At 38.7% G+C, this 11,238-nt stretch overlaps 1 protein-coding gene across 1 annotated transcript in view; it reads left to right on the forward strand.

Moving 5' to 3' along the window:
• Positions 1 to 6,411, forward strand: part of F5 (coagulation factor V) — a 77,959-nt gene extending 71,548 nt beyond the window's left edge. The window contains exon 26 of the transcript XR_015766502.1: positions 3,020 to 6,411. The gene's annotated coding sequence lies outside the window, so the exon portion shown is untranslated. The remainder of the gene's footprint in view (positions 1 to 3,019) is intronic.
• The last annotated feature ends 4,827 nt before the right edge of the window (positions 6,412 to 11,238 follow it).

The raw sequence follows: 11,238 nt of genomic DNA on the forward strand, positions 1-11,238 counted from the left end.
AACTCATTCATCCTATAACTGAAAGTTTGTACACTTTTACTAGCTTCTCTCCATTTCTCCCCCTGGCAACCACCATTCTATTCTCTGCTTCTATGACTTTGATTTTTTTTTTACTTCCACATACAGTGATACCACGCAATATTTGTCTTTCTTTGTCTAGCTTATTTCACTTGGCATATGACCTCCAGGTTCATTCATATTGTCATCAATGGCAAGACTTCCTTCTCTTTTTAAGGCATAATAATATCCCATTGTGTGTATACCACAGTGGAATTTTTTCTTCTCTCTTTTTTTAAAGATTTATTTATTTATTTCAAAGAGAGAGAGAGAGAGAAAGCAGGGGGATGGGGCAGAAGGAGAGGGGGAGAGGATTTCCAGCAGACTCCCCACTGAGTGCAGAGTCCAACTGGGGCTTGATCCCATGACCTGGAGATCATGACCTGAGCCTCTATCAAGAGTCAGATGCTTAACCAACTGAGCCACCCAGACGCCCCTGTATACCACATTTTCTTTATCCATTCATCGATCGGTGTACACTTAGGTTGCCTCCATAGCTTAACTATCGAGAATAATGCTGCAATGAACATGGGAATACAGATACCTCTTCAAGCTGGTGATTTGGTTTCCTTTGGTTGTATGTCTACAAATGGGATTGCTAAATAATATGATAGTTTTATTTTTAATTTCTTGAGGAAGTACCATACTATTTTCCATGGAGTCTAGTGCCACTCACAGTGTGCATCCTTGTCATTATTTGTTGTCTCTTGTCATTTTGATAAGTCATTCTAACCAGGTGTGAGGTGATATTTCATGGTTTTGATTTGCATTTCCTTGATGATTAGTGATGTTGAGGATCTTTTCATATATCTGTTGGCCATTTATATGTCTTCTTCGAAAAATGTATATTCAAGGGCGCCTGGGTGGCTCAGTCAGTTAAGTGACTGCCTTTGGCTCAGGTCATGATCTTGGAATCCCAGGATCAAGTCCTGCATCGGGATCCCTGTTCAGTGGGGAGTCTGCTTCTCCTTCTGACCCTACCCTCTCTTGTGCTATCTCTCTCTCTCACTTTCTTTCTCAAATAAATAAAATCTTTAAAAAAAGAAAAATGTATATTCATGTCCTTTGCCCATTTTTTTATTTGGGTTATTTTGCTATTGAATCATATGAGTTCGTTGTATATTTTGGATATTAATCCCTTATTGGATATATGCTTTGCAAATATCTTCTCCCATTCAGTAAGTTGTGTTTTCACACAACTTAATGGCTTAGAATGGGATCCTGTTCTGGACAAAGGTTAGGGTTAGGGTTAGGGTTAGGGTTAGGGTTAGGGTTAGGGTTAGGGTTAGGGAAGGGAATCGAGAATGTAAAAATCAAAACTGTCCTGAGGTGAAAAGTATGCTTTGGCTTAAAAAGGCATATAGTATATTATTTACATCTTTTATCATTATTACTTATTTCTTGGAAGAGAATCATTTCTAGCTTTCTCAAAGCCACGTATTAACCTGGCTGTGTTCTGCATTTTTCTCATTTTAGCCTTTGAGATAATTATCAGACATTCTGCACTTTTTAAAATCTCATTTTATAAAGAATTCTCTTACTGGCTATGTAGAATACCACCTACCAGATAGAACAATTTTTGTACTTATGAACCTGCCATTTTCTTAGAGATGTCTTGTTGAGTAGAATAACACTATGATTTAAAGCTTACAGTAAAAATGCCAAACCTTGTGCTTGTTTCCCTTTGTCCAGAACAGGATCCCATTCTAAGCCATTATTTGAAATAGAGTTCATAACGTATAGTCATTTTTCTCCACAGGATATTTTCATTTCAGAACATAAGCTGCAAAATGGCAAATGACTAAGTCAATTATAAAGAATTTATAGCATAATAAATGCCAGTTTACAGTAACTGGCAACAGACTTCTACACCAAAACCTAGAAGTTGCTGCAGTAGAGGTCACAACTAACATGATTCTTACACGTGCTCCGACTTTGTTTACAACAAATTACTGCCATAAAACCCAGAAAAGAAACTTTAGTGGGTCCTTTCAACACACCTTTTCAAAAATTAATTGACCATATATGGATAGGTTTATTTCTGGACTCTATTCTGTTCATTGATCTACATCTGTTTTTATGCCAATAGCCTACTTTTTTATTACTATAGCTTTATAATGTAGCTTGAAATCAGTAAGTGTGATGTCTCTCCTTTCTTCTTCTTTCCCAAGATTGCTTGGATATTTGGGTCCTTTTGTGGTTATATGAATTTTAGGATTTTTTCCCTATTTCTGTGAAAAATATCATTGGAGGGCGCCTGGGTGGCTTAGTTGGTTAAGCGACTGCCTTTGGCTCAGGTCATGATTCTGGAGTTCCAGGATCGAGTCCCGCATCGAGCTCCCTGCTGCTCAGCAGGGAGTCTGCTTCTCCCTCTGACCCTCTCCCCTCTCATGTGCTCTCTCTCTCTCATTCTTGCTCTCTCAAATAAATAAATAAATAAAATCTTTTAAAAAAAAAGAAAAATATCATTGGAACTTTGATAGGGATTGCACTGAATCTGTAGATCACTTTGGATACTATGAACATTTTAACAATACAAACTCTTGTAATTCATGAGTAGGGAATGTTTATCCATTTATCTATGTCTTCAGTTTCTTTCATCAGTGTTTTATAGTTTTCAGTGTACAGATATTTAATCTCCTTGGTTAAATGTATTCCTAAGTATTTTATTTTGATACTATTGTAAGTGGGATTATTTTCTTAATTTCTCTTTCCAATAGTTAATTGTTAGTATATAGAAATGCAACAGATTTTTGTATATTGATTTTGTATATTACAACTTTACTGAATATATTAGTTCTAACTATAATATATATATAAAACATTATAAGAATAGTGTTTTGGTGTAGTCTTTAAGGTTTTCTAATATAACATCATGTCATCTGCAAATAGAAACAATTTTACTTCCTCCTTTCTGATTTGGGTTCCTTATTTCTTTTTCTTGCCTAATTGCCCTGACCAGGACTACCAGTGCTATTTCAAATAAAAGAGGGAAGAATGGGTATGCTTGTCTTGTTCCTGATCTTGTTCCACTGAATATGATGTTTAGCTGTGGGTTTGCCATATATGGTCTTTTTATGTTGAGGTATTTTTCTTCTATACTTAACTTGTTGGGAGTTTTTACCATGAAAAGATGATGAATTTTATTAAATGTTTTGACTACATCTATTGAAGTGATATTACAATATAGATTCTTCATTTTATTAATGTGGAATATCACATTTATTGACTGCATACATTGAAATACCTTTGCATCCCAAGGATAAATCCCACTTGATCATGGTGTTTGAGCCTTAATACCGTATTGTCAAATTCAGTTTGCTAATATTTTGTTGAGGATTCTTGCATCTATATTCATCAGGGATATTGGGTTGTAATTTTCTTTTTTGGCATGTCTTTGACTTTCATGTGAAGGCTCATACTCTGGCATTGGTAGGGGCTCATAAAATGAGTATGGGAGAGTATCATCCTGTTTAATTTTTTGTAGGAGTTTCAAAAGGATTGGTATTAATTCTTCCTTAACTCTTTGGTGGAATTCACCCATGAAGCCATGTGGTCCTGGGCTTCCTTTTGTTGGGACGCTTTTGATTACTGCTTCAATTTCCTTACTCATTATTGTTCTGTTCAGATTTTCTATTTCTTCATGATTCATTGGCAGGTTATATGTTCCCAAGAATGTGTTAATTTCTTCTGGGTTATCCTAGAAGGAATTTGTTGGTGTACAATTGTTCATAATAGTTTCTTACAATTCTTAGTATACCTGTGATATCAGTTGTAATGTGAATTCTTTCACTTCTTATATTTCAGTCTTACTTTTTGTTCTCTTAATTTAGCTAATGTTTTGTCAATTTTGTTTACCTTTTCCAAAAATCAGCTCTTAGTTTCATTGACCTTTTCTATCGTCCTTCTAGCCTATATTTTATTTATTTCCACTTTTATTTCCTTCCTTATACTAACTGTGGGCTTAGTTCTTCTTTTTCTAGTTCTTTAGATGTAGTGTTAGCTTTATTTGAGATCTTTCTTTTTTTCTTAATGTAGGCATTTATCACTATTTCACTGCCGCACAAGTTGGGGGGAGATGGTAGGGGACATGCCCACCAGCTCTTTCAGGCTCCTGAGAGGATCCCAGTCTGCTCCCACATGCAGTCTAACTAGAAGCCAGAACCTCAAATAGCAGGTAGGAAAGTACACAGTCAAATGCCTTCTAGGGAGAAACTGGGAGATGAATGTTCTTGCCTCTCCTTTCTGTGCTGAGCTGGGGAAGAGAGAGCTCCAAAAAGTGCTTGTGTGCCCATTTAGAAACTGTTTTTGTTGTTGTTGTTGTTGTTGTTTAATATGGTCCTATGGGATTTGTAGATGCCAAGCCCTGGTGGCTATTGGAGTTAGGTGACTTGGGTACCTGTTCCTTGAGCGGCAACTGCAAAACTTGAAGCACTTTATGTGTGTACAATTTCCTTCCAGGAAAAAGCTGGCAACTTGGATTTTTGTTGTTGTTGAAGTGAGCCAGGGAGAGAATATGAGAAAAGTGCCTTCCAACTTTTTAGGGCTCCTAGGAGGATCCCAATCAGCACACACATGCAAACTGATTAGAAGCCAGACCCTCACAGGCAGGGAAATTCTGAACTCAAACCCCTTCCAGGGAAAGACTGGGAGATGGGCACCTTTGCCTGCTCCATCTGCACTGAGCCCTGGGGAATAGGTGGGGGAGTGTTCATGTGCCTGTTTAACAGCTGCTTCGTTGTTTCGTATGTCCTATGGAACTTATGAATGCCAAACCCTGTTGACTCTCTGAGCTAGGAGATTTGGGGACCCATCCCTCGCATAGTAGCCTTAAAAATTGAGAACTAGAAGGGGCGCCTGGGTGGCTCAGTCATTAAGCGTCTGCCTTTGGCTCAGGTCATGGTCCCAGGGTCCTGGAATCGAGCCCCGCATTGGGCTCCCTGCTCGGCGGGAAGCCTGCTTCTCCCGCTCCCTCTCCCCTTGTCTGTGTTCCCTCTCTCGCTGTGTCTCTCTCTGTCAAATAAATAAATAAGATCTTTAAAAAAAAAAAAGTTGAGAACTAGATGTGTGGTCCAAACCCTTCACTCACAGGAGAAGCTGGGAATTGGGAGTTCCCTCCCAATTGTAAGGCACTGTGCCAGGGGTGGGGTTTATGGTGTGTGTCTCAGCATTTCCTACCCATTTTGATGTGTTTTCTCAGTAGGCTGATGTGGAGGAGTTACTCACTTGGTTTTTAGATATCTTTCAGAGGGAAATGATCCATGTGTAGCTGTACATTTGACAAATCCGTGGGAGGAGGGAAAGTCAAGAGCCTCCTGTTTTGTCATTTTGGTCGATCTAAAATACTGGCTTTCTAATCCTGTATTCTCATTATTTCTTTCCTTTAATGATTCATGTCATTGTTCCACCAAGATTTCTCTGATTTTTATTCTGTTAAGAGCAAAAGAGAGTGTCTGAACGTAAAGAAAAAATTCCTTTGGTCTCTCCAGGGCCAGCCTCATGGATGTGTGATCTGTTCAGTCACAGAGTTCCCACACGCGTGAGGGGCCCCATGCTTAGTTTAATGCTCTGTTGTCACCCTCTTGAAATTCTTAGTAATTTTTTAACTAGGAGGCTGATATTTTTATTTTGCAATGGGCCCCACAAATTATGTAGCGAGTCATGGGTCCCTCTACTGAAGAAGTGGGCAGGATCTCTCCTGATCTACAACCTACCAAGATATAATAGGGACAAGAAAATAATGTGGAGTAATAGGTAAAGGATGAGATGAGAATGGAACATGAGCTCCAACTTTGTTATCCTATGTGAAAAGAATAAGTCACCAAAGGTTTCACTTGCCTGAAATTATTGCTTGTTCGTGTCAGAGCTGAAGCTAGAAGCCAGATGATCAAACTCCCAGCCTCTTTTTTAGTCTGCTTTGTCTTCCACAGAATGGATATTGTAACATTTATAAATCATCCCCCCAAACAGGTAGACATGAATTGTTATTTATTAATATATAAATATTAATTAAGAATGCCTGTCAATTCGGGGCACCTGGGTGGCTCAGTCGGTTAAGCAACTGCCTTCGGCTCAGGTCATGATCCCAGAATCCTGGGATTGAGCCCCACATCAGGTTCCCTGCTCAGCGGAAAGCCTGCTTCTCCCTTTCCCTCTGCCTGCCCCTCTGCCTACCTGTTCTCTCTGCCTCTCTGTCAAATAAATAAATAAAAAATATCTTTAAAAAAAAAAAAGAATGCCTGTCAATTGATCTGAAAACTACTTGTTTGGGGATCAATGAGATGTTAAGTTACATTTGATGCTATGTGGAAATATTAAAATCCCTCTTTTTTTAAATAAAAAAGCATTTCTATATTTTTATTCCTCTCTTGGAAATCATTTAGATGAAATTTCAACTTTTGTTGCATAATATATCCTCCACTGACATATCATTGTCCACTGTTTGTTCTACCATAAGTAGTTGCTATGCAAAGGAGCTAAATGACTCACAGTAGAATCATGACTTGAAGAAACTAACAGATAAAATCCTAAACATTACTGATAATTCTAGTTGAGAATTAGAAAACAGTCTATGAGTGTATTGCAAATATGAAGAGGTCAGAGGAAACATAGAATTACCGCTCCAGGATTTTTTTCAAGTTGTTAAAAGAAATTACAGACTTCACTGTTTTTAGGAATAACTTTGAATAATCACAATTATTTGAGTTCAGAACCACTTTGGCAAAGGCAGGGAAAAAGTACTAACCAAATAGCTTGAATCCTCTATAAAGCCATAAATGCTTTACCATTTACTTCTCCAGATAGGCCAAGAAAGAGCAATTCAGAGGTCAATGGGTTTGGGTTCTACAACTGGCACATGCCCTAAGATAGTGAGCCTGACACACACAAAAATATCTGAGATTTCCATGCTACCATTTTTCTTGGCATTTTTTCCTAACAAAAAAGTGATTTTATGGAAGATTCTGAATGCCTAATTCTCCTGAGTTCTTACATTTTCAGAGACTAAAGATGGGGCAAGCAGTAAGACACAGGCAGATAAAATGACTTTGTGTGGAGAGACATTTACTTTATCAATGCCCAGGTAATAAGTTTTTCATATCTGGGTACTGTGCTGTAAGCTTTAAGATTTGCTATCTCTTGGTTGTATGAAATGTCCCCACCAAAGATATTTATGTATTTTGTATTTGGTATATGAAAAGAAAAAATAATGTGAACATCCCTAGTTGTACCACCATGTTAATTTGTTTTTAAAAAAATATTTATTTAGCTCATCCTATCTATACAACAAAGCACAATGATAGGCATTGTAGGAGAGTATATATTAAAAATGAAAGACACTGCTCTGGCTCTTTTAACATTTATTATCTAGTTGGATAGAGAAGAGAAACATAAGAAGCAAATAAAACACTAAAAGAAAAAGTTTTTGCAGAGCAAAGAAAACCATCAACAAAACAAAAAGGCAACCTACTGAAGGGGAGAAGATATTTGAAAATGAGATAGCCGATAAGGAGTTAACATCCAAAATATATAAATAATTTATACAACTCAACAACAAAAAAATCGATTAAAAAAAATGGACAGAGGACCTGAATAGACATTTTTCTAAGGAAGACATACAGATGGCCAAAAAAACACATGAAAAAATGCTGAACATCACAATCATCAGGGAAATGCAAATTAAAACCACAATGAGATATCACTTCACACCTGTTAGAATGGCTAGAACAAAAAAGACAACAAATAACAAGTGTTGGCAAGGATATGGAGAAAAGGGAACCCTTGTGCAACTGTTAGTGGGCGTGTAAATTGGTGCCGCCACTGTGGAAAACAGTATGGAGTTTCCTTAAAAAATTAAAAATAGAATTACCATATGATCCACTAGTTCCATTACTGGATATTTGCACAAAGAAAATGAAAACACTAATTTGAAAAGATATGTGCACCCATGTGTTTGTTGCAGTATCATTTACAATTGCCAAGATACGGAAGCAAACCAAGTGTCCATCCATTCATGAATGGATAAAGATGTGGGATATATATACAATGGAATATTACTCATCCTTAAAAAGGAATGAGATCTTGCCATTATGACAACACGGATGGACCTAAAGAGTATCATGCTAAGTGAAGTAAGTCACACAGAGGAAATCAAATACCATATGATTTTACTCACATTTGAAATCTAAAAAACAAAACAAAAAGCAAAGCAGAATTAGACCCATAAATACAGAGAACAAACTGGTGGTTGCCAGAGAGGAGAGGGGTAGGGGAGATGAGCAAAATGGGTGAAGAAAAGTGGGAGATACAGGCTTCCAGTTATGGAATGAATGAGTCACAGGAATGAAAGGTACTGCATAGGGAACAGAGTGAATAATGTGACACATAGCAGCTATGCTTGCGGTGTGTACAGTTGTTGAATCACTACGTTGTACGCCTGAAACTAATGTAACATTGTGCGTCAACTGTACTTCAATTTAAAAAAAGAGGCAAACCGAGACTATGGGCAGATTACACTCTGAGTAGCAAAAAGTCGGTCAAAGGAGTATTCATGTAAGATGGAGTCGCACTGTGAAAGCTTTTGAAGAAGGTCATTTGACTCAGATCTTGAAGATACTGGATGCAAATCAAGGAAATCTATGCAAAATGCCAAAGCAGGGGATTGGGAAAAGGTCAGTGAAAACCAGGGTCGTATAAGAGCTTTATGCTTAAGTTCAGGGTCCTGTAAGCTTTCCTCAGCCTGCCCACCCATTCCCTACTCCCTCTGTACAAGGTCTGATAATGCCTTATGCATCTGTCTCCCTCCATCCCCTGCTCTGTGCGCATGAATTCAGTGTGTTTGCAAGGTCAAAAATAAAAAATAAAAACAGCAGCTACCCAAGAGGACCCAACTATCTGAGGGTAGGGTAAGAAACATATACAGATACAAAACATATCCCTAATCTGCAAACTGTGAATGATGGATGGCGGTAACCAGATTAAAAGTAGGTTACCTTTAGAGATGGGACAGAGGATGCCAACCTTGGACAGGATTCTGGCTTGCTGAGTGGATGGGGCATGCTGGTCAGAAGGAATGGTGCTGGAGTAGGGCACCAGGTGGGCATAAGGGTGTCATATGTGGGACACTGACCCACTGAGAGATGAGACAATCACATGGGTCTATTTGGATAATGACAAGAGTTCTCAATGCCGAGGTGACTGTTCTGCTTCGTTGTGTTTCAGTACTAGCCCACAGCAGAGCCTCCCTTGGTTCATCCGTACATCCATGCTTTACATTCAGGGGCAACTTCTCAATGTTTCAGATAATTTCATATACCCACCTGCCTTTGGGGGCATGAAATTTGATAATGGGTTTACCATTCTGTTTGTCCCAACTGCCTTCTATCGAAGTTCTTCTTGGGGACTGCAAAGGCTTCCAGGAAGTCCGGAATGTGGCAAGCCTGTTTCCAGATGTGACAGATAAGAATGCAAAACTTTTCTCAGTAGTCTTAGGGAAACAGTGACAAAGACTGTATTTCTATGTAAAGTGCTTAGAATAGTACTTGGCACATATTAAGCCCTATACATGCAATGATTATTACTAATAACATTGATCATGTAAATATGATAAACTATAATATCAATGTAGTGGTATTATTATGAACAATTGTTACTGATTACTGTTGTGCCGAACACCTTGTTTTATACCACTCATTATTTTTTTTAAAAATCGTGGTAAAATACACATAACAAAAAACGGTCGACGCGTACATTATAGGAGTACCCCCTCAGTGGCGATTAAGTACAATCGCCCGGCTGAGCTGCCTTGAGGCTCTTTCTCTGTAAGCCCGCATTTTCCCAGTAGGTGGCGTCTGGTTCAACTGCCAGAGTTCGGCAAGTCTCACCCAGAGGTGGAGCATTAATTATCCGGGCTAAAAGACTTGAACAGCTTGCGTCGACTTTCTTCAGTGGGTTTAACTGGCTTATGTTTTCTTCAATAGGGACTATTTAACATTCGTTTATGTCTGGAGTCCACAGGGCTGGTATGGGATTCCGAAATTGGATAATTTTAAACAGAAGTAAGTAAAAATTTTATGAGCGTACAGTTCATTGGTTGCCAACGAAGGAGGCACGAAACAGGGAGATGTAGATTAGCTGTGCCAGAGACTAAATGAGGAAGAATACTCACCATGCTACATGGTAGTATGTTTTGTGAGACTATAATTTTCTGCAGTGCGCCATCAAGGTCTTTACAAACTATTGGCTAATGATGATAGTGTGGTTTGATACTGGTCAGGTATTATAAAGACTCTTCTCTGTCCTCCTAGCAGCTACCCTCCTAAATCAAAGTCTCATACTTCCGAGGCAAAGTAATTGAGAGCACCATGCTCTCAGCAAAACAAATAAAATGCTCTCAACTTGTTCCCCTAAAAGATGTAAAGTTGCTTATTAGAAAACATAAACTACTACTAGATAACTTATGTTAGAAATGGAAGAGAAAGCAAAAACAGAGGTGGTAACATAAATGGGACCCAAGAAAGAGGGGAACATGGAAATGCGGACCAGAAACCCCCACAGCTTGCTGTGAGAGGGTTTGGGTTTAGCAGGAAGTTTTAAAATAGCAGATGCAAAAAGTAAAACCTTATCTGTTGTACAGTAGAGTGTCCCCCCCAAAATATTCAGATTTTATAAGGCTGTTTCCTGTGCATCCCTCAGGAATGGCTGATGCATGCCCACCGAAGCACAGCTCAGTAAAAGGTCAGTGCTATGTGATCCAAGGGCATGGCTCTCTGATGGTCCAGCTTAAGCCAAAGGCAGATTTCACAGTCTTTAAAGGAAAATAGTTTTCCTTTAGACACAGCTCATATCATAAACATTATTTTTTCTAAGTCATGATTCTGATAGTCAATTGGTAGCAATGAGCTCAAGATTGTACAAGAAAGTTTTGCAGAGTTCTTGCACCAAATTCTATTTTAAGCAAATGGTAGTAGAAGCCAAAAGTTTCCGAACAATTTATGGGAAAGAAAGTGTAAATTGAGGGGCGCCTGGGTGGCTCAGTCCTTAAGCGTCTGCCTTCAGCTCAGGTCATGATCCTAGGGGCCTGGGATCGAGCCCCACATTCAGGCTCCCCGCTCCACAGGAAGCCTGCTTCTCCCTCTCCCACTCCCCCTGCTTGTGTTCCTTCTCTCGCTGTGTTCAAATAAA

Source organism: Eumetopias jubatus, unplaced genomic scaffold, assembly GCF_037043125.1.
Source record: "Eumetopias jubatus isolate StellerSeaLion01/CBP00866 unplaced genomic scaffold, mEumJub1_p1.0 scaffold_12, whole genome shotgun sequence".
NCBI classification, from domain to species: Eukaryota; Metazoa; Chordata; class Mammalia; order Carnivora; family Otariidae; genus Eumetopias; species Eumetopias jubatus.